The 27,050-nt window shown below is 46.7% G+C and overlaps 1 protein-coding gene across 8 annotated transcripts in view; it reads right to left on the bottom strand.

Moving 5' to 3' along the window:
• Positions 1-7,753, bottom strand: part of ERG (ETS transcription factor ERG) — a 368,978-nt gene extending 361,225 nt beyond the window's left edge. For 4 of the 8 annotated variants that reach the window (XM_029603434.1, XM_029603439.1, XM_029603440.1 and 1 more), the window contains exon 1: positions 7,626-7,753. The gene's annotated coding sequence lies outside the window, so the exon portion shown is untranslated. The remainder of the gene's footprint in view (positions 1-7,625) is intronic. The other 4 variants (XM_029603444.1, XM_029603445.1, XM_029603436.1 and 1 more) reach the window with 1 other exon arrangement.
• Positions 7,754-27,050: the final 19,297 nt, after the last annotated feature.

Here is a 27,050-nt window from a genome sequence, read left to right as displayed (position 1 = left end):
CTTCCTCCCAATACTCATTCTCTCCTCCTACCTCCAGCTCCGACATGCACCCTGGGGAACAGCGGATGACCCATCGGTTAATAAAAACTTGTGAGGCTGAGGAGTTGTCAGAGCAGAAAAGGCACAAAAAAAAAGAGCAGAGGGTCTGAGGCAGACAAGGGGAGGGGGCTTGAGAGAGCACTGGGGCACTGGGTTTCCGGTTTTTATCCAGACGGGTGTGTGGGGTGGGTTTAATCAGTAAAAACCCTTAAAACAGAAGCTGCACTTATGTTGCGTTGTATTATCAAATTAGATTATGTTTTCTATATTACATTTAGCACATAGGCTGTGTTATGGTATGTTTTATCCTGTTTAATAAAACCATGTGTCTGTATTTCTGTCACACTATCATAAAAGGAGTGGGGATGCCCTGCCCCTCAAGTCGCTGAAGGGCTGGGGGAAGACCCTCACGTTGCGCCCTTCGAGGGGCTGATTTGGTGGCGCTGGTGGTTTCAGCAGCATTGGCCGCGGACAACCCCAGGAAGTTGTGATGATGGCATTGGCGCTGGCAGATCCTTCTCACACTCCCGACATTAACTTTGCCTCTTCTCATCCATCAGACTGTGGGGACACTGCGGCTCTGGGACGATCCAGCTGATCTCAAGGCAGCATTTGCTGGGTGGCGAGCAGCCAGGTTGGTGGCAGAAGTAGGGTTGGGACAAGGCCGGACTTAAGGGTTTTTGCACCCATAGGGCAGAATTGGCGAGACCCTGGAGATCAGCATGTGGGGGAGTCCCTTACCCCCCACCACGCGACAAAGTCCCAGAGTGTCATAACAATGCCCCTTTGACGTGGATTTTGCTGAAGCAGGAGCCACTTTAGCACAGTAGCAAACTCCTTTCTGGCCTTCAAAGTTTGGTGCTCTAGGCACTTGCCTACGTTGCCTATGCCGAGGTCCTGGCCTGGTTGGGTGCCAAGAGAAGGAGCAGTTAGGGAGCCCAAGGAATGCCATCCAGAGCCCCTCAAGGCTGTCAAGGAGTATTTGAACTGTAAAATCCCACGATTATCGACCCACATTTGATGTAATCCTCTATAAAAAGGGTGGCCAGCTCCGGTCCTCGAGAGTGACAAACAGGCCAGGATTCAGGCAATGAATATGCATGACCTAGGTTTGCATACAATGGAGGCAGTGCACGCAAATCTATCTCATGCATATTCACTGTGGATATCCTGAAAACCTGGCCTGTTTGTGGCTCTGGAGGTCTGGGGTTGGCCACCTCTGCTCTATAATAAAAGCCAGCTTCTGTCTGCCATGCTCCCTCCCATTAAAGGATTCTGCTGTCAGAAAGCCTCGACAATCTATCAACTTTTGCACCAGGTGGCAAGCAACCAAGCAACCACACTGCCAGCCAGAGGCTTAAAGGCCCGGTTTGTTTCTCTTCCAGATGCTGAAAGGAGCTTTCCTCCCCAATTCTGCAAAATCATCATCTGGTTTACCATTTTAAAAGAAACACAATACACATGCAAACACAGAAACAGGAGAACTGAGTCTGGAGACTGCTGAAAGAGGGCACCGGGACCTGGCGCTGCCAAACCATTCTGCTAAGATAAGGGAACGAGCTGCTGACGGGGGAAATTGAGACTGGAGGGAACAAAGTTAAGGCTGAGGAGGACCTAAGGGTTAGGGGTGACTGAGACCAAGGGGAGTTGCTGAAAGGGGCAGTGAGGAGGAGGACTGAGGCTTATTGGAGGGGTGGGGGGGGGGGAAGCACTGAGAGAAAGGTGGATTGAGCGGGAGAGGGCAGAAAAGGCTAAGAACTGTGTGGGGAGAGAGAGGAGAGAAAGGACCGAGGATTGAGCAGACACACATAAAGCACAACACGCAAACACATAATGCAAGGAACACCTTTAGAAATGTCGGTGTGCTCTACATAGAGTGAAACTTCCCAGTCTTGACAGGAGATTGGTGGGGTGGGAATAGAGGGTCCTGTGATGCAATGGTTTTCAATTAAAAAAAACCAAACAAACACTTTGCAAGTTAAGATGAAGGAGAAATTGTCTGCAGTGAAACGCAGTTTCCTCCGGGGTTCCCCAGGGTTCGGCACTATCAGCCATATTATTTATTTCATACTTGGCCCCTCCCAGAGAAAGTAATTTCAGCGCATGAGGTACGGTATAGGTTATCACTTATCTTACCCATAGTCCCTTGTGTACAGGGTGCTCTAGATTACTGACTGCTTGTGTACAGGCCATAGAGGGCTGGATGCTCACCAATAATTTAATTCTAAATCTGGTAAAAACTGAAGTACTATGGGAAAGCAATTTCACCGTTTCCAAAAACATCCAGGAGCTCCAAATTAGGGGGCAACCATTCCCAAACTTATCGGAAGTTCGAGATTTAGGAATTACAGTAGACTCCAATCTTAATTTTAAAGCTCAGATAAAAACAGTTTTAAGGGCAGCTTTTTAGAAGCTGAGATTGGCGAGGCGCCTGAGATATTTATTAAATCAAGATGATTTTCGGTTAGTGGCCCAGGCGATGATATTATCAGCGCTGGATTATTGTAATGCCATTTATTTTTGGTCTGCCAACGAAAATATCTGAAAGTCTTGCAAATGGGCCAAAACGCCGCAGCGCGTATAATCACAGGACTTGGAAGGCAGAAACGCATCACACCTCCTTTAATAGCATTACATTGGCTTCCTATAGCTGCCAGGTCAAAATTTAAGGTTGTGATTATGGTGTTTCAAGTCCTGAGAGAAGACAGCCTTTGAAATATCTGAAAAAAAAAAAAGTATAAGCCCTCCCGAGATGTTACAGTCATCAGATAAGTTCTTGTACGCAATTCCCTCTATCAAGAAATAAGTGATGCAGGTCTCTCAGTTGAGGGCTTTCTCACTTGTAGGCCCTGTATTGTGGAACAGCTCGGCACTTCTCCTTAGATAGGATATGAGGGTATTTAGAGAAAATACAGCTAAAAGCTCTTTTATTTCCTGAAGCATTTTCTCTGAAGAGTTAATCAGGATCTTTGAGACGCCGAGGTCTTTTATTTCGTTCTCTTGTATCTTATTTTATTATTTTTGTCTGACCTATCTATGTTGTATGTTTTAATAGCTTGACGTTTGATGTCTTAATATTGCAATCCGCCCTGAACAGCACCGCTGACAAAGGCAGACTATGAATGTTTAAATAAATACATGTATCCTGTGAGCTCTTAATGATAATTTTTAAGATGTTACAGGATAATGATCATGAACACTTAAAGACAGCATTAACAACCTACACTCCAAATTGGGCTTTGTGGTTGACTGGCCAACGCCAACTGGTTGCCCTGGCAGTGAAAGAATGCCAGTTATAACCAGCCTGCAGGGGCCCCCCTCCTGTGGTATAATCTTCTGCCAGCTCTCAGACAAGAAACTGACTTGTTGAATTTCAGAACATTTATTAAAGCGTTTTAATTATTAAAGCGTTTCTTCAGTGTCTTGTGGATTTAGGTGTTGATTGGGAAAGCTCAAAGCCAGGGCCGGTGCTAGCTTTTTTGCTGCCCTGTGCGAACAATTACTGTGCTGCTCCCACCCCCCCCCCCCCCTCACTCATTCATTTTCTGTCCCAGGACACCAAAAAAATGCCCAGCTCTCTTCAGTGATACAAACTTTAAAAATTGACACCCCAATTCCCCCCCCCCCCAAACTCATGGCTGATGCAAGGGTATGAGGTGCCCCATGTGAACCTTATATCCTTACACAACGCCCCCCCCCCGCCCCATTCCACACACACAGTTAAGAGTTATGCACTTATATTTTACATAAAAAATATCAAAGTATCAAAGTACAGTATTCTGCAGTAAAAATATCACTTAAATTAGATTTACATGCATTGCTGTGATGCCAACCAGAAACCCTGCAAAACAGACAATTGGAAAGCATATGGTATTAGGCCTATTGTGATGTGTGTTGGGTGTGGACCCTCTGAAAGCCCCAATACACTAATATACTTTCTATTAGAAAAATGCCTCACCTCAGTCACACATGCAGAACATAAACAGACTCTCACCAAATACAGAATACAGCAACCATAAAGTAGAAATACAAAAACCATAAAGTTTTCAGACAAAAACTGAACTGGAAACGCAAGAAGGTAGTAGATGCATTCCAAGATGGCAGCAAACAGCTCGTTTTGCAGTTGGTTGCCACACTGATTTAACAGATGAGAGGCCAGGCTGTATACTGTATTGTATTATGTAATGCGCTCGTTATGTTTAATGTTGCATTAAGCTATATATGTCAGTGAAATAATATCACATGAAAATAAAAACTTCACTAGCAATCAAGCTCTGCTATGGGTATAGATAATTTTTTGTAGCAGAATAGCGAGAGGGTTTGATGTGATTCAATGAAAGTATGCAGGGAAGGAATAGGTAAAACTAAGAATGTGACCCATCTCCACGTGAAGCCTACAGACCGGCAATAAAACAGCTTGGCAAAGCTTTTCCCTCCGAACAGTAAGAATTAGGCACATTATTGCTGGAAATTAGAATGCTATACTTGTTCTTATTAATACAGAACACCGTCCCAAAAGATACAGAGAAAGCAGCTTTTGTTAATGAAGGTAAGCAGTTGTGGCTTTAGAAAAAAACGCTGCAGAATTCTAGGGGGTTATAGAATAGACAGTTCTAGAATAGACATCTAAAGCAACTACCAAACATATGCTGCAGGACTTCTGTCCTAAAATAAATTCCTGCAAATTGAGCTAAGAATTTCCGATCTTAAAAAACAGAATTAAAAAAAAAAAAAAAGACAAGAACCCCCCTCTTAGCCAGCACAGTGAGTGGCGTGATATGTCACTGTCTCAACCAAGGGTCAAGTTCCATAGAAATCCCTTTCCCTCCCCCTCCAAACAAATGCTAGGTGTCCCGGCTTGCAAACATTTCCAAGTTTCAGAAAGCAACATAAGAGTAACAACAGTGATAACCGTATCTCAAGTTTTTACACTGTTTAAAATGCACGGTTCCTGTGCTGGTTATGCCCATCCTCCTGTCGGAAAGTCAGGAGGCGCTTTGGGTTTAACTCAGACTGGGAATAGGGCCTGTGTGCTTCCACCCAGTCAGGATGCAATCTGCCCATGCAAGAACTTGGAAGCTGACTGCACACAACAGCTTGTTTACTCCAAGGCACTCAAATGCCCTGGAACTGCAGACTTTCACATGGCTCCAGCGGAGGACCCACCAGAGCCCAGAAACCAAAAGCCATGTTTGGCTCCGTCTGCCTAGCGCTGCTGCTTTACCCGGAAAGTCGGTGAGTTCCACCCCATAGGGAACCATTTTCTTCCCAGACCATTCAGTGATGAGCACATACCTGCCCCCTGCTTCTAAAATGACCTCCCCTCCCTGAGGCCTGTCCTCAGCTGTCGGTGCTGGACCCCGGCTGGGACACCTGCCTGGCCCTTGGACAGGACAGTCAGTCGCCTAAAATCCCACTTCGCGCCCATCTCATTAGCTGAACGTTAAAACTAGGCGCTGAAAAGTCAGTGCCCGGTTCAGTAAAGCACGAGCTAATGTTTCAAAACTCCCGAGGCAGAAAACTAAAGGGCGGCTAATGTGTCGGGAGTTAAAAAAAAAAAAAAAAGCCGCACACAAATCCGAAAATGTTCCCAGAGAAAAGGTTTAGCGCACAGCAAAACATGATTTATGCGCACAAAAAAAAAAAAAATCACTTCCTGCACTGAAAGCATTGTTTGTGCGCATAAATCATATTTTATGTACATAAAACGTGCTTTTTCTGCCCAATGCATATTACCTGTGCATAAAATACCGACTACAGGTCCCGTCACTGGAATTGTGGGTTCTGCCCATAGACTTACCCTAACACTGGCAACTTTATTCCACCTTAGACCTGCCCTAAGAAAACGAGGGTTAAGCCGACGCACCTCTCTGCAATGTGCGGGCAGTAGCTAACACCTTCATTTGCTTGGGTTTTCCATGGGAGGATGCTAAGCAGTGCCTTGTGTACAAAACTCCTTACTGCATCGGGCATAAAGTTTGCAGACAAAAATAGTGCGCACAAGGTAAAATCGAGCCCTCTACTGAGCGCGCATTATTACACCGGGCCCTAAAGACAGGTAGAAATAAAGGTCGACAAATAAATGGTAGATGATTGGCTGACAATACCTTCAGGGTTAGCTGTGGCACTGACCTGCTGAAGGGCCGCTAACTCTGCTAAATTAGTTACAAAGCTGATCAGGTTAATCCCATGGAGTCCCCGACAGCGCTAACAGCGCCCGCTCTCCACCATGCGCACCCCCTGCCCTATCCTGGACAGGGAGCCGGCAAAGGTCAGAAGCCGCCTTCCCTTCAGGCCGCCCCGCCACCCAGGCAGCCTGGCCTGATGCTCCCAGGGGCCCAACCTTTCCACCCCAGACTAGAAAGAAATAACCAGAGGCTTTTGCCAGCTGTAATATCGCTGGATTCTCTCTTCCTTTGGGGAGGGGCTGCATTGCTACCTTGCGCATTATACTCTGCATGCAAGGTAACAATGCAGGGACCCGTTCCTTGCTCCAGAGGGGGCCCTGCTGTACGGTTTCTGCCGCCCCGGTGAATGGGGAGAACGAGGTAACAGCGTCAGAGTTCAAGGGGTGGGGGGGAGACATTCAGCTTAGAGCAGGGGCCGCGTCTTTTAGATTAGGAAGGTTAGAAGTGGGAATTGAAAAAAAAAAAAGAAAAGGTGCAGTGGTTAAATAAAGAGTGGGGGTGCAGGTGAAAGGCTAAGAGAAGATCAAACGAAGCAGACTAACGGGGAGAATAGTAATCGTCTCTGAAAGTGATTGATGTGACACCTAGAGATCTCTAAAGCTCCTGAAAAGCATCGCGCACGTGGGGGGACTCCGTGGTGGCTCTCGTCTTGCAATAAGAAACACGCGCACTCCTTTTAGAATCCGCGCGATTGTTCTTATCCCAAGCGACGATAAACCCTAACAAGTGTGCGCTATACACCGCATGCACAACGACTGCTGACGGACGCCGGTGCAAGAGCAATGTTGGATGGATGCTACGAAAGCCTGCAGGCAACCCTGTGTCCACCGTGGAAAGTTCACCGACATTCTGGGAATCTCTCTTCCATCTGCAGTCTGAAAGAGTTTATCCCTCTTTGCACAATCCCGGCCGTCGGAGGTGTCAAACTTTTCTCATCTAAACTTGCGAGCAAGCGATCGCGAGCACGGAAGCAAACGACGAAACTCGGGGATAAAAAAAACGAGTGCCTGCGAGCCCTGCCTCTCGGGGCGCGAGCGACTTTGGCTGTCATCCTTCTCGGGGAGCGATGAGCCCCAATCCCGGGCGGCAGACGGGGGCTCGTCGCAAGCGGAAGCGCTGCAGCCGCACCGCGGCTGCAGGGCTCTCACTTGACAGCTCCTCGGCTCCCCTGTCTGCTGTCCGGATCCGTCCGGGAAGGGGGAATAACCAGGTCCCCCTCAGAGCAGGCTAAGGATCCAATCTGTCCCTCCTCCCGGGAAACCCCAGGCAGGGACCTCGGGTCAGCCACCCACCCCCCTCTGCCGCCCTGGGGCAAGAGAACCCCGCGCTGCCCAGCTTCCTCCTTCCCTCCCTGCCTCCGATTCCCGGGACCATGCAGGCGAGGACGGCGGGACTCACCGAGACTGCAGCGGAGATCCGGGCGTGGGGGCGGGGGGCTCAGGCTGGCTTGTCGGGGCGAAGGGTGGAGGCTGTGGCCGCCTGTCCCGCTGAGTGTGTGGGTGATGGTGAGCGTGTGTGAGTGTGTGAGTGTGTGAGTGTGTGGCTGCCGGGCTGGAGGGAGATGCACTGACTCATTGCTCTGGGAATGGGCTCAGCCCATAGTCATAGTGGAAGCTTCAGTGAGTCTCTCTGCTTTCTCCAATCATGGATCAGGGCAGCTAAAAGTAAGAGCCTGGCTCCAGCTTCTACTCCGGCAGGGTTAGAGCCACAGCAGCCAGGCTAAGAACTCCTCAAATGGTCCATGGTGCGTGTGTGTGTGTGCTTATGTCTGTCTGTCTCCTCAAATCACATAGCATGTGTGTGTCTGACTCTTCAAATAATATAGCATGTGTGTGTGTCTGTCTCATCAAATAATATAGCATGTTTCTGTCTCTCTCTTCAAATAATATTTCATGTGTGTGTGTCTGTCTCATCAAATAATATAGCATGTGTATGTCTGTCTGTCTCCCTCCTCAAATCACATAGCATGTGTGTGTGCCTGTCTCCCTCCTCGAATCACATAGCATGTGTGTGTGCCTGTCTCCCTCCTCGAATCACATAGCATGTGTCTGTCTGTCTCTTCAAATCACATAGCATGTGTGTGTCTGACTCCTCAAATAATATAGCATGTTTCTGTCTCTCTCTTCAAATAATATTGCATGTGTGTGTGTCTGTCTCATCAAATAATATAGCATGTCTATGTCTGTCTGTCTCCCTCCTCAAATCACATAGCATGTGTGTGTGCCTGTCTCCCTCCTCGAATCACATAGCATGTGTCTGTCTGTCTCTTCAAATCACATAGCATGTGTGTGTCTGTCTCCCTCCTCGAATCACATAGCATGTGTGTGTCTGACTCCTCAAATAATATAGCATGTGTATGTCTGTCTGTCTCCCTCCTCAAATCACATAGCATGTGTTTCTCTCTCTTCAAATAATATTGCATATGTATGTGTCTGTCTGTCTCATCAAATAATATAGCATGTGTGTGTCTGTCTGTCTCCCTCCTCAAATCACATAGCATGTGTGTGTGTCTGTCTGTCTCCTCAAATCATATAGCATGTGTCTTTCTCTCTCCTCAAATCACATAGCATGTGTGTGTCTGTCTGTCTCCTCAAATCATATAGCATGTGTCTTTCTCTCTCTTCAAATCACATAGCACGTGTCTGTCTGTCTGTCTCCTCAAATCATATGGCATGTGTCTTTCTCTCTCTTCAAATCACATAGCATGTGTGTGTATCTGTCTGTCTCCTCAAATCATTTAGCATGTGTCTTTCTCTCTCCTCAAATCACATAGCATGTATATGTGTGTGTCTGTCTGTCTCCTCAAAATCATATAGCATGTGTCTTTCTCTCTCTTCAAATCACATAGCACGTGTCTGTCTGTCTGTCTGTCTCCTCAAATCATATAGCATGTGTCTTTCTCTCTCTTCAAATCACATAGCATGTGTGTGTGTCTGTCTGTCTCCTCAAATCATATAGCATGTGTCTTTCTCTCTCCTCAAATCACATAGCATGTGTGTGTGTCTGTCTGTCTCCTCAAATCATATAGCATGTGTCTTTCTCTCTCTTCAAATCACATAGCACGTGTCTGTCTGTCTGTCTCCTCAAATCATATAGCATGTGTCTTTCTCTCTCTTCAAATCACATAGCATGTGTGTGTGTCTGTCTGTCTCCTCAAATCATATAGCATGTGTCTTTCTCTCTCCTCAAATCACATAGCATGTGTGTGTGTCTGTCTGTCTCCTCAAATCATATAGCATGTGTCTTTCTCTCTCTTCAAATCACATAGCATGTGTCTGTCTGTCTGTCTCCTCAAATCATATAGCATGTGTCTTTCTCTCTCTTCAAATCACATAGCATGTGTGTGTGTCTGTCTGTCTCCTCAAATCATATAGCTTCCAATCTCCATCACCAGCTGATAGGCAGAGGCAGGACTTGAGCTGTACCAAGATCTGAAATGTGTCATTACTGCTGTAAGCAAAGCATATAATACATCTCCCTCCGCTGGCCGTATGCTGTCTGCAGTTGTAATATAGGACTTCACCTTTCCCCTGAAACTCAAAAGTTTTAATCAGCACAAGGAATCCAGCAAAATGCTAATTTCTGCTGTCTAGCTGTCCATATTATATCTCTGTCTGTGATGCGTGTATGTGTCCTCTCTTGTGGATCTCAACTTTGAAAGCTGTCCGCTGTACACCATGTGCATTGCTAAGTGGGTCCACAGAGATTTATGCTAACATTTTATACACTGGGTTCTTCCTAGGTGCATACATGTAGCATGTACTCGCGAATGTCCTATTTTATAAACCTCCAGAATATGTGTGTGCACGCAGTGCGGCAGGCAAGTATGAACAGGGAGGGGAAAAGGGGGTCATGTAGGGGAGTTCCGGAAGTACACACACAAATTACTATTTTCTAAGCAGTACACGTGCATACATTACCAAACTCGTCCATATGCTTTTACGCCTGCTAATTGACTCATACAAATGAAATAGGACTTGGGGGTTTTTTGTCAGTGGCTTTTGGGTGAACTGGTGAGGCTTCGGGGTGAAGTGCCGGAGGGTGTAGGTGAACTGGTGAAGGGCTGGGTAAACTGGCGGAGGTATCTGCGAACTGATGATTCCAAGTATGTGTGCGGGTAAGTAGTTTCAAAATGGTATACATGCATACTTTATAAATACCTGCCTTCACATTTGATTCTGGGATATTTTGCATGTTTTATTATAATTGTCATGCGCATAAAATATACGTGCATAACTTTATGAAACTGGCAGTGAAAGAATGCACGAACTGAAATATTTATTTATTATTTAAAACAAAATTGTATAGCCCGCTGCCCGCAGGCCAAGTTCAAAGTGGCTGACAAGATGACAACCACAAAATGATGAATCACACAAAGAACAAAAATGAACTAAACATATATGCGTGCTTTCCGGGCAAAAATATGCTGATTTTACACACACCGCCCCCCTGGAGCTCTTTGCAAATAACTCCCTAAAGCACATCTGTGTAGTTTTGCTGGGCAGACTGGAGGGACCATTTTGGGCTCAATCTGCTGCCACTTATTGTGTTACTGTGTTATTAATCGTCTGCTATTAACGAGCAGTTGTGTGTGTGGACCCTATAGCTGACAGACGTCCGATTGTGAGTGAGGAGTGTTTTCAATGAAAGTGGAGTTATTTTAGCTGCAGACGTGTTTACATTTCTGTGGTTTAGTCTATAACTTTCCCTTTCTCTAGCTTAGGGATTCTGCGCTATGAAGCAAAACTCCTAGCTCCCAGACATTCCAAAAAGGCTGCCAAAATAATAGGGAAAAAAAAAAAAGAAAGAAAGAAATAAAAACACACACATACACAGACCCCCAAGTCTGGGTCATGCTCGGGGCTGAATGTGGATAATTTGAGTTCCCTCCCCTAGTCAGTCAGTCACTCACTCACTCACTCATTCACTCACTCACTCTCTTGCCAGTTAGAAAACCTTCAGGGCTTCATTTCCTGTTTATAAGGGTGGGGGTGGGGGTGGAGAAGAGAGTGGTGTAGCTAGTACTGATTTTGAGAAACTGCCTATTTTCCAGGTACTGTGCTGCAGACTGCTTTTTAACTGTTACTGAACCAGGGAACTGTTTTTAATACTTTAATGCACAAAATCTCTCTCCCCTGCACACTCACAGTCCTCAACACACACACACATACACACACACACATACATATACACACACACACACAACCCCCTTAGGCAAGTCACTTCACCCTCTATTGCCTCAGATATAAGCCCTCTGGGGATAGTGAAATACCTACAGTCCCTGAATGCAATCTGCTTTGAAGTACCTAAAAGGCAGAATATACAGTAAATCGAATACAAAAATAAATAATAGTGCCTGTTATCCAAACAAGAAGAGTAATTTACGGAAATATTTCTTTACAGAAAAGGTGGTGGATGCATGGAGCAGCCTTGCAGTGGAGACGACAGTCTCTGGCTTCAGTAAGGCATGGGACAAGTACAGGGAGTCCCTGAGAGAATGGTAAGGACTGTAGAGCTGAGCAGTTGTGTGGATGGGTGAATTAGAGAAGGTCATGTTCTTATGTTCTAAGATTCCAGCTAAGATTTTTTCATTTTATTACACCTCAGCATCATTCATGCAGGCACCTCTGGCAGGGGAAGTCTGGCTACCAGTTTTGGTGCCTGATCTGACTGACAGCTTCAGAGGGTGGGGAGAGGGATAAAGCGGCGATGCTATTCCTATGATTATCAAGTTGCAATGGGGTAAAGTCAGGCACAGGAAGATCCAAGTGGTTTGCCCGAGGCCGGGCAGAGTCCCTAGCAGTTCAGAATGGTACCTCCTGGATCCCAGGAGCACAGTGCTCCCTCGCTCATATTTCAAGGGCCTAACCACCAAACCCTACCTACCACTGACAAGGTGGGATAATACACAGCATAAAAGCCTGTTAGAAAAAAAAACAAACGGCTGATGCTTACTCCAACCATGATTTATATTGTCCGGTTATGCATCCGAATAATAAAACAGAGCAAATACTTTCAATTCTATAGTTAGAAGATAACTTTTCAACATGCCTGTCTAAACGTACCTAGGAATGCCTCACGGACTGACCGAGGCCTGCAGCTCTGATTTTGGAAAGGGCTCGGTATGGCAAAGAGCATCGAGGGGAAAAAAAAAAAACCCACCCCACAAATGAGATGAATAATGAGAGCATCATGAAGATGTGTACATTTTATCGGGCTACCAAACGGATTTTTCTCACAGTCACTTGGATCGGAACTTTACTTCTGTTTTGCCAGTGAGGGAACTGCAGAAACAGAGGGAAGCAGGGTTGGTTGGGGTTTTGTTTTTTTTTCTTTTTTGCATTATTCTAATTAAGGTTCAGAAGTGCTACTGACTTCTCGCACAGACAACAAACGGGAAAAACCCATTAGCACATCTGGCCTCTTATGAGACTAAGGCAAGCATAGGGATGACTCAGCTTTTGGTTAGTGAATGTTTAATGTAGGTTGTTTAAATCTTCAAGGAGATTTTAGTAGCTACAATAAGACTGGAGAGGCGGGGAACTCCATAGCTTGATTTTTTTTTTTTTTTTAATTGTACCTGCTATGTATGTAATAGTTTAAAGCAGGCAAGGCATGGCAGTGATATTGTCTTGCTTTGGGCATGCCACTTGTAAACTTCTTTTACCACTCTTCCTTGCTCCCCTGAGCCCTGGTGCAAGAGAGAGTCACGGATGGCGTTGCATAAGCCGGTGTTTTCTCCTGGAGGCACACCTATCCAGTCAGGTTTTCAGGATTTCCATAATGAATATGCATGATACAGAGTTGCATGTACTCGTGTCATGCATAATTCATGATGGATATCCTGAAAACCCGACTGGTTAGATGTGCCTCCAGGAGAGGGTCAGGGAAACACCTTTGATGTGGAATGCCAGTCCATTTGTGATGCTAAAGTCAAAATAGGCCAAAAGGGTCCAGCATGTATAAGACAATTTATGACTCCGTTACTGTAGGTGAGGAAGAGGAGGGGTGGTGACAGGCATGACAATATGATGTTATAGATAATGATAGGCATAGTGTTGATAATAAGATATGTGTGGAGGGGGGGGAGATGATGAAATTAATGTATTTGATCATGCTCACCTTAGTGATGATAGCCGTGTGTGATGGTGATGCCAGTGAGGATATACGTAATAACATTGATGTGTTTAGGGATACGGCCAGGACTGGATTTAAGATTATGACACCCATAAGTAGAAGATAGGGGATGGGGGCTTTCACCCACAGGAATCAGAGAGCAGCAGGAGGAGCTCTGATTTTTGGGCACCCTCAGAGCTTGGCGCCCTGAGCAAGTGCCTACAATGTGTTGCCTCTGCCTAAATCCGGTCGTGGATATGGCCCTACAGATCATGAAGAGGGCGGTGGTGGCAATGTTAGGTGCTGATTGAAGTAGAGGAATTTTTATTTATTTATTTATTTATTTAGCACTTTTATATACCGATTGTTGCGATCCCCCCTGCTGCTGCGCTGCAGGAGGTCTCTTACCTTCCTCCAGAGGCCGCTCTGAAGCCAGGGCCTCGCCTGCGCATCATCCAGGACTTGCTCCAGGGCCTGAGAGGCCTAGCTGCTCCTGAGGCATGCCGGTGGCTTGCAGCCTCAGTGTTTGGACTTCCTGTTGGGCGACGCCCTTCCCTAGGGGCTGGCCCGCAGCTCTCTACCCTAGTTATAGGACCAGCGATGGGCGGTCCTGGCAAGCTCCTCCCAGGGAGTTGCCCTCTACCTCCAGTATTTAAGGACTTTCTGTTCACTGTGTCTTTGCCTTTGGATCGGGCTCTACAGTAGTCTGTAACCCTGCCGATCCAGGTCCTCCGTGGCTCCGACTCCTGCTTGTTGTCAGCCTGCCTTGACTCCGGTCCGTGACTCCGTCTCCTGCTTGTCTTCAGCCTGCCTTGACTCCGGTCCGTGACTCTGACTCCTGCTTGTCTTCAGCCTGCCTTGACTCCGGTCCGTGACTCTGACTCCTGCTTGTCTTCAGCCTGCCTTGACTCCGGTCCGTGACTATGACTCCTGCTTGTCTTCAGCCTGCCTTGACTCCGATTGTGCATTACAGTTGTCTGTAACCTTGCCGGTCCAGGTCCTCCATGTTTCCTGATGTCTGCCTTGACGTGTGCCTGTTGTCTGCTCCTGTTCCTGCCAGCCGAAAGGGCTTCGGATGTGAGTATCCCAGCATCGGAGTTCCTGTTCGCCTGGGTCTTCCCCGCGCCCTCCTTCTCAGCGTGGTCCGCGACCAGCCTTCCTAGGCTGTGTAGGGCGCGTCTGGGACAGGGTGGTCCGCGACTCAGTCCCACGGGTGGGCTGAGTAGGGCGCCCTGATGGACAGTGCAATGTTCCCGTCCAGCCTTGTCTTCAGTGTCTGCTTCAGCCCTTGTCCGGATGTCTACCTGTCTCTGCCTTGACCTGGTTCCTGAGCCTTCTGTCCTGTTGGGCCCTGGAGTGGCCAACAGGAGGGATTCGTCCCACGGGCTCTTGAGCTTCTGCCAGCTGAGGGGGCTTCGGATGTGAGTATCCCAGCATCGGAGTTCCTGCTCGCCTGGACCTTTCCTGTGTTTTGCTTCAGCCCTTGACCTGATGTCTCCGTCTTGCTTCTGCCCCGTTTGTTGTCTTCTGTTTAAAGGACTCTGTCTGCCCTCGCCTCTGTCCGGCCTGCTGCCCATTGCCGTTCCCTGCGGCAGGTCCGAAAGGGCTGGGAACAGTCGGAGGACCGTTCACTAGTCAACTTCCCCGTGTTGGCTACCATGGGCATGCAGGTCCGGCTGAGGGCCGGGCTCCCTGTTTCTGTTCCTGCCTGCCTGGCTCACCATGCCTGCTCAGCTCACCTCCCACGGTGTGGCCTTGGGCTCCTCCTGGGGTCCTGCCGTGGCCCAAGGGCTCACCACCCGCCCGAGACGACCGCGCCCGCGCGCGCTCGTAACACCGATATTCAAGTAACAGAGTTACCAATCAAGTCGGTTTACAATCCAACAATAACCATGACATAAGAATGTCTTTCAATAAACAGGATGATCGAACTTGGATACAAAGAACTGGGTTTCACAACATAAATAAGATAGGTAAGGAGACCGGCGAGCCTAATGCTAGCTGGTGTAAAGTTCTGAGATTAAGAGTAGGGCAAAAAGGTATTAAGATTTGACTACATCGGGATAATTAGGGCGAGCGTTCTCTTAAGGAGTTACCAAAGACTGAGATCACTAGTGGGAGATCTAATAAGTTATTGAGTTAGGAGAAGGCTTGGTTGAACAACCAGGTCTTGAGTCTTTTTTTAAAGGTGATTGGGCATTGTACTAGCCTGAGGTCTGGGGGAAGAGAGTTCGAATGCTTTGGGCCGGCAGTGGAGAGAGCTCTTTTACTTAATGATTGAAAGGAATGTTGATGCTCATCTTCCCAAACTGGTAAATAACCAGAGAAGATTTCTGGACAGGCTGGGTGAACCAATTGGCCCTAGTCTGCTGTCATCTACTGTGTTACTCTGCTACCGGCAATTGCAATTGGGAAAACCGGGCATTGGATGAATGACAGGAAATGGAATGCCCGTGTTGGGCTTTTAGAGAAAGGATGAAGATAGTTTGGGAGGGTGATGTACTGAGATTAAGCTTGCAGTCTCAGTGGTTAGTTCATTGTATATTTATGCTGTTGGTGATTTTGGTCAGTATTTTTAATCTGCCTGTCTGTGTAAATCACCTTGAGTTAACCATAGACGAGACAATTCAAAGATTTCCATAAATACCGTGACGAAAACTGCTGTTGAGAGTAATAAAACTGACATTTGGCATCAATTATGCTGTCAACTAAGAGTTGTTAGTTTAGCCGGACAATCTGGGATGCAAGTGAAGTTAAAACCAAGGGTGGCATTCAGGACAAGCAGTTTAAATGAAAAAAAAAAAGGGAGGCATGGCTTCATGTTTTGACTTGATGAAGGTCCCACCTAGGCAGTATCCCTGTAACATACTGCATTAAGTCATTATCACATGTAGGCTTATAGCTAGATTTTGGTGGGGCTGTGCTTGGTCCCAGTTGTTTCTTCTTGATAGTATAAACTGATTATACTGAATTCGATTTTCCCCTCCCCCCCACTTGCATATCATTTGCAACCCCATAAATCAGCTTTCCTGTTTCTGTTGTGATATCACTTCATATAAATTATAAATGGAGCACAAAAAAAAGAAACTAAAGATGTAATAATTTTTAATAGCGAATGTTCTCCGAGCAGCTTGTTCGAGTTTCATGCAAACGGAATCATTCCTTTACAGTGGATTGCCCTTCCTGTTTTATCCTTATTTATAAATACATCAAAGAAGCAGTAGTGCCTGTTGGTAAAGAACAATCTGTGAACCGACACTCAGGCCGTTAGCCCCCGTTTGGACGTGCATTTTCGCCTCGCTATTATTATCCCTTATACCCCTTGATACAGAGCGTAAAATGTGCAGCCAAGCTGCACATTTTACTCTCAGAAATTAACGCCTGCCCAAAGGCAGGCGTTAATTTCACCCGGCACCGGGAAAGTGTACACAAAAGCAGAAAAAACTGCTTTTCTGTGCACCCTCTGACTTAATATCATAGCGATATTAAGTCAGAGGCCCCAAAAATTAAAAAAAAAAAAAAATCTGCCCGTGGCCCGCGGGTTGGAAAACGGACGCTCAACTTTGCTGGCGTCCGTTTTCCGAACCCGTGGCTGTCAGCGGGTTCAACAACCGACGCCGATAAAATTAAGTGTCGACTGTCAAACCCGCTGACAGCCGCCGCTTCTGCCAATAAGGAGGCGCTAGGGATGCGCTAGTGTCCCTAGCGCCTCCTTATTAGCGCGGGCTCTCATTTGCATACTGAATCGCGTGCCCAGGAGAGTGGCCTGGGCGCGCCTTGGGAGAGCTTCTTTGCCAGTGTTTGAAATCACTAGCCACTCATACACGGCCAAATGCATCTTCCCATTGCCCCTCGGTGGGGGTGGGGTGTTGGAGGTATCCTGCTCCAAAGATGTGCTTGGAGTGGGAGGGAGTGGGAAGCCCCCACCCGTAAGGAAATGCAACAATGAAAGTGGTGCAGCAGCAGGCATTGCATCAACCCCACTCCCCCCCCCCCCCCCTTAAAAGCTCAGGGGATTGCTCCAAATGCTGCTGCTCTGCCCTTGCCCCTCCCCTCCCCTATGGGAAGCTGCCCTCGTGCTGAGCGGCCTGGGACAGAGGAGGAGCAGGAAGAGGAGGTGGCCTATTCCCCCCCCCCCCCCCCACCCAGGGAAAATCCGGCCCCTGAGTCCCTGCTAATGATTGATAGAACTGCCTAGATTGTAGATTTCAAGTTCCCTAGAAGCGAAAAGCAACAGAGACGATATGATTCATTTGTTCAAAGTAATGATTCTTATTGGTCTCTGGGTATTATTATTACTAGAACGGCTGTTGGTTTAAACAGTGGTGCAGGGCGTACGCAGCTCTGTACAGAACACATGGAAGGTCCCCTGAATAAAGAAAGAAAGGACACAGTATTGCACTGCTTTCCAAACGTCGCCGAGGTTTCACTAAAAGCAAAGTCATGGAGGACTTTCCCCCGTGCCTGCCTTGATCTCTGTTTAATCCCATTGCATGTAATGCTCATCCTTCACAATTCCATCAAACCTCGAGCCAGGGCTCCCCATCCAGGCACGGTTCTTATTACTGTAGCTATCTGTGACTGGATAATGTCAAAGGTCTGACTCTGGGAGATGTCATCTCTGCTTGGGCTGTCCCACCTACTAATCCTTCCCTTCTTCTGATACGATGCCGAGGGGGCCTTTTAACGGTTTAATTCTTTCGGCATGTGAATTTTTTTTTTTTTTTTTTACTGCTTTCAGGAACAATAGGTTCAGGCAGGTCTCTAGGACTTGTAACTTTTCGGAGCTGAAGCTTAGGGGGATGCAGAACACCGAATGGAGAGAGAATTCTGGTTTCAGTGTAACAGCCCCTGTTCTTCATTTATTTGTCCAAAAAAATTCCCAGGCAATGAACTCGAAATCGTGTAAAAGAAATCCCATGACTCTGTGTGTGTCTGCTCAGTATCAGTGCTTTAATGCTGCCTCAGATGGCTACCATTCATGAGCTGGCCAGGTGCACGGCTCCAGGCGGGTGACAGGGCAGTAGCCCGAGCCAGAGGAAGGGTAGGAGGTAGAGGGAGTGGCATAACCAGTAGAAAACACCCTCGGTACAGGAGTCCTCACCCAGGAGATGAAATGGTGTCTTCTTCTGTTGGCCATATTTCCGAAAGGATATAGTCCACGGAGGCCACCGACTGAACCCTGAAGGCCACAGACTGGTGTGGCTTTTCAGGAAATCTCTCTAATGCATATGCTTGAGATTAATTTTTATGCATTCCCTTAACTGCATGCAAATAAATATACCTCACTCAAAAGCCTTAGGGGTGACCTGAAAACCGGACCCATTTGCAAGCCTCTGCAGTGGCAATTAGGTTTTCAGTGCCTCTAGGTACTGCCGAGGCAGGCGGCACCCTGCCCCCTCCTTCTCCACCCACCACCCCCTTTTCTGTAGGGCAGAGACCATGGCAGTGCTGTAGCATCCTGGCCCTTATATTGCAGCCTCCATCATGCAGTGAAAGATGCAGAGGAAATGGGCGGGCTGATAGCGCAAAAGAGCTCCCCCCGGGTCCTGCACAGACCATCAGGACTACAAAACTCTGCTTTCCTTCACGGGGGAATGCAACTGTGCGGCCTGACAGGATAAGGCCACCGCGGGCTGCGACCCTGGCGCACTGCAACATTTTGCACTTTGCCAAAATATATTGCTCTCTCTAGGAAAACAAATAAATAAACACCAGGCGCAGCAGAGTGCATCCAATTTGTTTGCTGGATGAAGATCTTTATAGTCTGAATTTGCCTGAGGAACATGTGATATGTGGCCTAAGATGTATCAAGGACATTTTTATGATGTGGTCTGGAGGACAGACAGAATTACAGCAGTTTGTTGATGAGCTAAACTCAAGCAGGAGCTATTTATGATTTACATTAAATTCTGGTCCCGACGCAGTGGATTATTTGGGCTATGAGAGCATTTACTCCTACAGAAGATCTTTCGTCCCCCTTGTTTGGAAAAGCTGATTGGAATATCATCCTGTGATGATACATTTCATCCGGTCTCTCGCTGAAGATGAAGCTATATTGTTGGCCAGTTCCTTAGGTTAAAAAGAGTTTGTGACTGGGTCGGCCCCCATGGCTCTCGCTGTAGCAAGGTGCATCACAGCACAGGGATATCTGTGTTCCCATTCCCCTTTCCATCGAGCTGGTTGGTCCGGGAGGGTCATGGATGTGGCGGGCTTCGGCCTGGGGAGAGAAGGTGGCTCTTTCCTACTGTGGTGGCCCCTGCTGACCAACGAGAAGCGCTAAGGATGTACCAGAGAAGGTATCCCCCACCACCACCAGGCCTGTGAGGGTGCATAGGGCTGTCCAAAAAGAGCCACAGCCAGGCTATTTGGCACCTATGGCCCAAGTGCAAAAGTGTGCCTCACCCTGAACACAACATACAAAACCACAATCCCGGAGACTCCTCTTACATTAACAGGCCGATACAGTAAGGAGCGGTAGGAGGAGGTGCGTTAGTGCCGGGCGCACCCGTGTTTGCCGCATGCACAGTCCGGATCACCTACCGCTCGATACTGTATTAAAATTGCATGCAAATACTAGCCGCGTCCATGAAGCGCAATCCATTTTACTGTATAGGTGCTTATATAGCGCCTATACAGTATCCTGGGTGCGCTGGTACCTGTCATTTCAAATGACATTTGAAATGACAGGTACCAGGAAGTGGATACAGGAGAAGGGCTGACTGACCCCCTAACTCCTCCCCCTCCAGGACTCCTTCCTCTCAACAGGCCAGGCCATCCTCCCCCTGAGCCCCAGCCACCCCCTGACTCCCCCCTAACTCCCCCCAAACTTTCCGCCAGCCCCCGCTCACCTGCCCTGGCTGCGTCCATCTCCCGCGCTGACAGCTCCGGAGCAGCCCCAGTCCTCTCTCCCCTCCTCCCGGGGCAGCCAGCGGCGAGAGCGGCTTCAGCAACCCGGGGCGGATCGGGCGCTCCCCATGGCTCACTATTCTCTAAAAGGTAATGAGTGCACGCTGTGACCTTGGACGTTGCACGCCGTGACCTGAGCTCCCGGCTGGCACCAGGAGCCTTATTTATTTATAAAAATGTATAAAATGTATAATTCGCCCTATCTGCAAGTTCCAGACAGGGTGCAAAATTACATTCATATTCAAACTTATAATCATCAAAAGGCTCACAAACAAGCCAAAGAAAAAATATTTACACATCCACCCATCAAATACTGTTCATCATGTTTAAATTAGTTAGGTTTCTAATATTGAAATAATAAGCATGAATGATATTTATTTTATTTATTTATTTATTTATTTGCAGTTTTTATATACTGACATTTGTTTAGTAACCTCACATCTGTTCACAATTAACAGAAACATTGCAACTGTGCCAAATAGAACGAACATGTGCAACAGTGCTTTACAATAAACAATAAACATTTACAATAAACAATAAACTTTACAATAATCTTGTTAACGAACATATGCAATAGTGCTTTACAATAAACTTGTTAACTGGGGGGGAGGGGAGAGAATAGTGAAACAATGAAAGGGAAAAATAATATCGTGGTACAAAACAAATTGTATCTGTATTTGTATCTGTATTTGTATATTGTATTTGTATCTGTATCTTATGGATGCATCAGAGGATTCAGTATCATCAGACGTATACAATGTTTATAGTATAAAAGGTTGGGAAACTGCCCACAAAGTTTCTCTTTGAAAATATGGGAGGCCAGCTGAAGCCGTGGGTTACTTGCACATCCACAGAGGGCTGATGCAATAATTGTGTGCAGAAAATAGGCACTCAGCGTTGCGCACCCTCTCCTGGGTTCACAATTCAATATTTAAGTGAGGGGTCGTGCTAAAAAGGAGGCACTGGGGAAAAATGTGCATCCCTAGCATCTCCTCGGTTTGGGGCGCACAGGAGAGGTGGCTGTCAAGTGGGTTGGGAAACAAGGCAGGCTGTTATAGATCGCTACACAGAAACTACACACTAGCAGAATCCCTCACCACAGTCTCACATGCAGAACACAGACAGACCCTCAAGCATAGAATAAAGAGATCATAAAGTATAAATAGAAACAGGCAGCAAAACCAAAAACTACAAGCCAGACTCTGTATGCAGTGCAACAATGGAAAAACAGAAACCTCGCCATTTCTCATAAAGCATTAAATAAAATCAGGAAATATAAAACAATTGTAATAATAGAACCATATTAATAAATAGAATATTTCAGAACATGATAAATAAAACATCAAATAATTAAAAACTCAGAAAACTTTTCCAAATGCCAATAAAATAAGGATTTTTTTTTTTAAATCCCTTGCATTCCATACCTGGCAACTTTTGATTTCCAGATGCTCTGAGTTTGTCATGAATTAACAGGGGGAGAAGAGGAGGACTGCTACACACAAACTTTCTCCTCTTTCTCCCATACTCAGTCATACACATCACATACACACACACTCTTTCTGCCATGCTCAATCACATCCACACCCACATTCTTTGCTATGCTCAATCACACCCACATACTCTGCCATGCTCAATCACACTTACACCCACACACTCATTCTCTGCAGTGCTCAATCACATCCACACTTTCTGCCATGTTGAATCACACACACTCTCAGCCATGCTCAATCACTTCCACATTCTCTGCCATGTGTAATCACACCCAAATCCACACTCTGCCATGCTTTATCACAATCACACCCACACTCTCTGCCTTGCTCAATCACACTCTCACTCTCTGCCATGCTCAATCACACTCACATCCACACTCTCACTCTCTGCCATGCTCAATCACACTCACATCCACACTCTCATTCTCTGCCATGCTCAATCACACTCACATCCACACTCTCACTCTCTGCCATGCTCAATCACACTCACATCCACACTCTCATTCTCTGCCATGCTCAATCACACTCACATCCACACTCTCACTCTCTGCCATGCTCAATCACGCCTATTCACTTACTCTCATTCTCTCATTTGTTTCCCCATCTGGAAGCAGGAGCAGCAGCCTCCTCATTCAGCCCCAGAGCCCATCAGGCTCCTCCTTCTAGCACCAGGGCCACGCTGTACCTGCTCCTGCTCCAGACCTAGGGAAGGCCAATGCTGTATCTTCTGGCCAGTGGGCGGCGCTGCTCCTCTTGCACCTGACTACCAGGAGAAATGGGGAAGATGATTACTCTTCTTGTGGAACCGCAAACTGTGCTGCTCCTGAGTGCCCGGGGCAAAGGAGGCTGATGTTTTTAGCGGCTCTGTGGGCTGCACTGCTCTAACTGCCATGGGGGGGGAGGGAGACCAAGGCATCTGCTTTAAGCTGGCGGGCACTCTTGCTTTTTCTGTTCCCGACGATTCATCTCGCGCTCTGCTGACTGCGCTGCTCCAGGCTGCAGAGTGAGGGGTTCCTGCTCAGGCCACCTCTGTTGATATTTGTGTTTCAATTTCCCTTTCCCCTTTCAAGGTCAGCTCTGAGGGGAGGGGGGACAACAAGAACAGGCTCAGCATCTCATTCTCTCCCCCCAGGGGAAAACCTCTGGGCTGCATCAGGAGGAGAGGAGGCAGAGTTTCCACAACACCGTGTGAGAGCAGTGGTGCCTTTAGGATGGAGGGCACCTAGGGCTCTGTGTCCACGCAAGCCAAGTGAGGACAAGGAAACAGCAAAGACATCTTCTCCCCAACTCCCCCCCAAAATCTGCTATACCATACAGGAGTTTCCAAATCAAGCCAGGGATGTGAAAGGGGAGGTCCCAGAAAGTTGAATAGCTCAGAGTCTGTATAGTGCCAGTAATCCTGTCCTGGAAGGACTTCTAACCGGTCTAGTTTTCAGGCTATCCACAATGAATATGCATGAGGTAGATATACATATAATTGGTCTCCAAGGTATGCAAATGAATGTCATGCATATTCATTATGGATGAAACCAGACTGGTCAGGTTTGCTTTCAGGATGGGGTTGAGACCACTTAAGAACAATTAGCAAAGATACATTTTGTCTCATGATCCTTTAGCATCTCATTTTTAAGAAAACAGCACAAACCAGATTTGACGTTGTGGGCAATCACAGGAGTATTTATAGGTTGCCAGTGAGGTGATGTGGTATAAAAAGCAAGAGCCCTCCCTCCTCTTGATTTTGCAGCTATGGCAACAGTCACAAAATCTACCTCCTCCATCCCACCGTCCCCACCTCGTCTGTCTCCAACCCCTGTCCCCGTCCTTCCCTGACCTGGCAGGCTGTCCCTTTTCTCATCCTCTCCTTCCCTCCATCCCCCAGGGCTGTGTTCTTCCTGGCAGAGACATTCACTAAGTCCGAGCCACACGGGCCTTGGGAATAGGGAGCAGCTCTGGATTTGCTTCTGGAATTCAGTACTGATGTCTGAATTGAACACTTGCATTTTTTTTTTTTAATTCTCTGTCATGTGATTGGCATCTCCATGACTAAGATCAAGGGTAAGATCTGAACCATGAGCTGAGGATGACCGTTAGGCCGAGACTGAGAGTTTGTACAATATTGGGGGGATGAATGCCCTGCCACCCAATCCCATGGACCAAAGCAGGAAAATTATGCCTCCTGTTAAAAAATGAGATATGATATGCTATGCCCAGTGGACACAGAGTAACCTATTAAACTTGAATGGAAGTGGAGGGAACAGCTTTATTCTGGTTTTGATTGAACTGAAGGGAGAAGCTGGTTTTTTGCACAGGTTTATATATGCTTATGTGTCATGCATTACCTGTAAACTGAGCTTTAGCGAAAATATTTATATATCCTCAATCCGCTGTATACAAAAGCCTGTGTTTTTATACCCATGATACATGGGAACTGTGGGATATGGTTTCATTGTTTTAATTAATTGGGGGAAAGGTATAAGGAGAATTATATGGTTATCTAGGTGCTCACAACAAGTAGGTATAAACACTGGACTGAGACATTTTTGCTGAATTAAGACATTTCAAATCATTAAAACCAATTTGCTGTACTTTTTGGGCATTGAATACAGTTTGTATGTATCTTCATTTGTTTCCTGCATAAAAAATAGCAATAAGAGGCACCTGTTGAATGTATTTATTTATTTGAAAACCTATATACTGCATCACAAGCAAAGCTATCAGAGTGGTCAACATACAAAAAAAACAGCCATATATGAAAAGTGATGAAACTGTCATCTTTTAGCTTTAACCCTACTGAAAACGGGTTCACCCTAGTCAGATCAAGGTTAAAGATGATATTTTGAATGTCTCACTCTCCTCCTAAGTTTGGAACCAAGGAATGAATTTTTGCAGGAGCTATCATATCCAGAGATAGACGGATGGATTCAGCCACTGCTAGAGCACGTTCAGCTCTGGTTGAAAAGCACTAAAGAAAGGTGCCTCCACGAAACCTAGAGCCAGGCATCTTCTAGTCCAGTGGTTCCCAAACCTGTCCTGGATGACCCCCATCCAGTCAGGATTTCAGGATATGCACAATGAATATGCATGAGATAAAATTTGCATGCTATGGAGGCACTGCATGCAGATTCTATCTCATGCATATTTATTGTGGATATCCTGAAAATCTGACTGGATGGGAGTCCTCCAGGACAGGTTTGGGAACCAGTGTTCTAGTCTTATCAACCAACCTGCTGGAAATCCTCCTCCGTCTCAGGCAGAGGTCTCCTCATCCTTCCTCAGCTGACACCGCTCTCGTCTCTTACTAGGTGTTCTTTCTGGTAAGAGGGGCTTGACCTTCAGCTCACAAAGGCAAGCTATTCCAAAGGTTATTTATAAATGTGGATTTATTTATTCAACTCACAAAATCACTATGCACAAGAGGACACGTCAGGGCTGGATTTAGGCATAAGCAACATAGGCGTAAGTCCAGAGCGCCAAACTCTGAAGGCAACTCACAAACTGGGACTTCTCCTGCCGCTCTTTGATTTCTGAGGGTAAATCCCCCCCACAACCCCACTGCTCTGCCTCTGGTGAGTGCCATGCTCTTAAATCCAGTCCTGGAACACGTGAGGGCTCTAGGGATTCAGATCCACAAATGAGAGCTGCAGGAAAGGTTCCACAAGGACAAGAATCTGATGTTTTCTGTCGCACGGTCAACGGCAGTGAAGGTTGGCTAAAAAGAGCGCCTCCTACTGCCCAACCCTTGGAGGCGCTGCTGTCTTTCCTCTGCTGTTCTTCTCCCTTTATACCAACAAGATTCATTATGAGTTCATTAATCACATCAGTGACTGGCCTCTGAATGAACCTGTTCTAGACTTTAGTCAAAGAAAATAAGAATAATAATAATAATTACTAGCTGAGAACCCCCCTCCCCCCCTCGGAACCATAACTAAAAAATAGCTAGAAAAAGTCTGACAGTTTTGTGTATGGTTTCTTCCAGATAATGCTAGAGGTCTTGAACAGTAAGCAAACTAATTCTATACAAACTTTTATTCAATGAAATGCATTTTCCGTTGATCCCATATAATTCAGTCCTTCTGTACACACAGCAGCTCTTAATAACACATGGTAACCACAAACCGCTCCATAAAATTGCATAATTCCCATCAACTTGCATGACACACACAATACGATGATGGGAATACAGTGTGTGTGTGTGTGTGTGTGTGTGTGTGTATGTATCACAGGGCTTTAGTGACAAGGCTCATGTGAAACAGATCAGGAAAAGCGAATTGCTATTATTCTTTTCGCCCAGCAGTTTCCTTCTGCTTCCAGCTCAATCATAACCCATCTCTACGGTGAACAGTGTCATGAGCCTTTTTGGGTTCTTCCCTGCTCCCCCATCCCACCTTGCAGCCGTTCCAGAGACATTCCTTGGCCAGGTGCCATGGATCCAGGTACATGTGCATCCTAAGTCTGACCAGCAGGTGTCACTGTTCAACAATGGCTGATGTCTCTCACCCTTCCTCCCCAGGGCTGTGAACGCTGAATCCACAGCATCACTGTCTGCCATAAGAAACGTATTGAGTTATAGAATATATAGTGATTCTATTGTTTAAGGTATATCCATAGGGCAGCAAAACAGCTATGATGAGATTTTGGGAGCGTTCTTGCACATTTTGGGGTCTCATGAAATGTCTAGAACTTTTTTTTTTTTTACTGGGAAAGTTTGAAAAGTTTTGCAAAACAGTTCTGTCCTATGATGCCTTTGCACTGCCCCTAAGACTCACTCAGGGTTAAGCCTGCGGACATGTGGAGGGCCCTGCCAATCACTGCTTAGGCCCAACCGGCATCTACACAAGTGTCCCTATCAGTGTTGCAGCCTTGCTTATTTCCTGCAAGTTTGGGGGGTTTTTTCTAGCGATTCGCTTTTTTCTTTTCAATTTGTAGGTTGATTATTATTGGGTGTTTTTTTCAGCCACGCGCATTTTTTTGGGCTTGGTGGGCGGGACTTGTGCCCAGCTATCCCTGTGATTGGCTGCTGCTGCCAATGAGGCCTGTCCATAGCAGGTCACCATCAGAGGAGCAAGTGGGCAGACACGGCAAGCAATACAAGCAATAGTGTCGGGTGATCAAGGAAGCTTTTATGTAGCAAGGCAGGCCTGAAGGTTGAAGGGAGTGAAGCACTCATCTGGCAACTGTCAAAGAGAAAAGGTACCTGGAGGGGCAGGAAGGAGTGTGCTGGGAGAAAGGAATGAATGGTGGGGATCGGAGATGTGCTTAGAGGGGGTGGGGGGAATGAGTGTGTGGGGGCCAGATGTGCTTGGAGGGG

Source organism: Rhinatrema bivittatum, chromosome 5, assembly GCF_901001135.1.
Source record: "Rhinatrema bivittatum chromosome 5, aRhiBiv1.1, whole genome shotgun sequence".
In the NCBI taxonomy this organism is placed as follows: Eukaryota; Metazoa; Chordata; class Amphibia; order Gymnophiona; family Rhinatrematidae; genus Rhinatrema; species Rhinatrema bivittatum.
This window is presented reverse-complemented; position numbering and strand designations above follow the sequence as displayed.